This window comes from Rhea americana, unplaced genomic scaffold (assembly GCF_003343005.1).
Source record: "Rhea americana isolate MKP2758 unplaced genomic scaffold, rheAme1 scaffold_142, whole genome shotgun sequence".
In the NCBI taxonomy this organism is placed as follows: Eukaryota; Metazoa; Chordata; class Aves; order Rheiformes; family Rheidae; genus Rhea; species Rhea americana.
The window spans coordinates 920,813-923,129 of NW_028185506.1; the positions used below are offsets into that span (position 1 = coordinate 920,813).

General features: G+C 39.4%; 1 long non-coding RNA gene across 3 annotated transcripts in view; it reads right to left on the reverse strand.

The window, feature by feature from the left end:
- LOC146599279 (uncharacterized) overlaps window positions 1-2,317 on the reverse strand; it is a 72,504-nt gene that overhangs the window by 11,941 nt on the left and 58,246 nt on the right. For all 3 annotated transcript variants that reach the window (XR_014895055.1, XR_014895057.1, XR_014895056.1), the window contains one exon: window positions 1,499-1,690. This is a non-coding gene — a long non-coding RNA (uncharacterized LOC146599279). The remainder of the gene's footprint in view (window positions 1-1,498; window positions 1,691-2,317) is intronic.

The following is a 2,317-nucleotide window of genomic DNA, read 5'->3' on the forward strand; positions in this document are numbered from 1 at the left end:
GGAAAGAGAAAAAGTGAAGTTTGCATCTGAATCATCTGGATTTTATATGTAAGGATTGGCAAACATCAGTCTTATTTAAAATTATATGTGGAGGTTATTCAACCTTATAATGATACAAAAGCAACTGAAATAGTGATGGAAGTCCCTGGTTTTGTTCCCGACCCTGCAGGCAGTGAAGAGTACTAGTGTTGATGTGTGCTTGACTTCTGTGATTCTAGCGCCCAATGGGGAGATGAAACCTATCTCAAACAGAAAATGTTTTCAAAAGCTTACCATGTATAATGAACTGCACAAGTCTACAAGAAAAAAATAGGCCTGTGAAAAAGATGATTCAAGTCTTTAAATGTATATAGCTCAGACTATATTTCAGTATTAAGTGAGACAGCATCAGGATAGCCTATAATTTAATGTATGTTGATGCAGAGCACTTCTGAAATCAAACAAGGCACCCTGAATTGGTATCTGTACAGTTTAAAAAAATAGCCAGCTATCACCTAATTGGCCTTTTTTGATCCCTAAGGTTTTAGACAGATGCACAGATCCCTGTATAGCAAATTTAAGCCTTCCAATCCTACTTTTATCATTTCCACTGTGTTTTGCAGATATCTTAGCAATAAGGAGTCCCAGAATATGTAGGTCATCACTGACTCAAATCTAGCCATATGTGCTTGGAAAACAGGAGAATGTTCTCAAGCAATTCATTCATCAAATGTGGAGGTACAGAGCATGGCTGCAATCTTGAATCAAATGTATTTTCCCTTTGTCATGAACTCTCCTTTGCACACAAAATTCTATGTAGATGTGCAAAGTGATCTCTTGCAATGGTACAAAACTATTTTCTTTAATAAGGTCTGGCTTCACTTCCTACCTTTTATCCAAGGTTATTTTGGACAGATAAATTACCATGTGGAAAAATGTCTGTTTCCATACAAAAGTGAGCATTTGGAGCAAACTGAAACAAGTATCTTAATTTTTGTGTTAACAGCTTTGCCTGGAAATAAACTCTAATGTCCTTATATTGTCCAAGCCAAGGGATCTGAAAATAGTTTTGATGGTAGACTTCAATCCCATATTGACTATTCAGATTTTTATAGGCATAGATTTGAGCTGCCATCCTTGACTTTGGGTGTTCAGCATATTCTAATCTTAAAAAACAGAAATCACTATAGTCTCTACCACTTGCAAAAAGCTTGTAAATAGATTTCTCTTCAGAAATACCATTATTGTTTCCTCTTCCTCAAACAGTCATCCCATCCATTCCCCCTTTCAAATCCTCGTTCTCCCCAACAAACTAATCTTGACCCATCCCCTTCCCTCCATTTTTTTTCTCATCCTCAGATTACAAAGTACAAACCTGAACCACAAAAGGTTGGGAATAAATTATAGCCTCCTCAGCTTCCTGCAGGAAGGTGTCTTACCTATCACCAAAAAAAACCCCAAAAAACAAAAACAAAACAAAACAAAACAAAACAAAAAAAAAAACAAAAAAAACCCTTACCTGTCAATAGGCAGATCCAATTTTTATTCTTGGCTCAGTTGTTCTTGGCGCCCTCAAACTATAGAGCACCTATTGTCCAAGAGCCTGCAGGGCATTTGGGTGCCTTTGGATGAGCACAGCATTAACAGGCTCTGTGTTCCCAGCAATCTTGGTGGTCTCAGCCTTCTGTTCATCTTCAGACTCCATCCACAGCTGGGAAGATGGGAAGAAGCCATGTGTAATCAGTGTCTCCCCTGCTGTCTGTAAACTAGTGACAACAGCAGAAATTCCACAGTTCCCTTTCTAACACCTGCATCTAATGGAATGAGCATAGAGTAGATGGAGAAAGGAGAAACCAAATGGAAAATGAGGAGCATGCACCACATATCTGTGGCCCACTGAAAGGAGAAGGTGGTATGGGAGAAAAACTGCTTCCCAGAGAAGGGAGTGAGGATCATAGCAGAGGGAGAGGGAAGGAGGGCACAGATGGGAATAGTGTGGTAGGGAAGGGATGGAGCACACCAGGCAGGAGGTGCCAGAAAGTGACCAGAAAGAGATTTCCTCTCCAGCCCTGTATAGCTCCAAGTAATTTCCTCTGTATGTGAAAAGTTCAATTTCCCAAGTGAGGCTGAATCTGGTCTGCCCAGGGGAGTTTCTCTGGCTACAATGCATAGACTCTTTTAAGCTCTATCCAGTATAAGTGATGTTATCCCTTCAGTTTTCCCAAATCCCACTCCCAATGACATAAATTAAACTAAAAAAGTCACCTAGGGAAGAATTTGTTGTCATGTTATTGTGCCAGTGTACAAAATTTCAATTTATGACTTAAGGGGCAAAAAA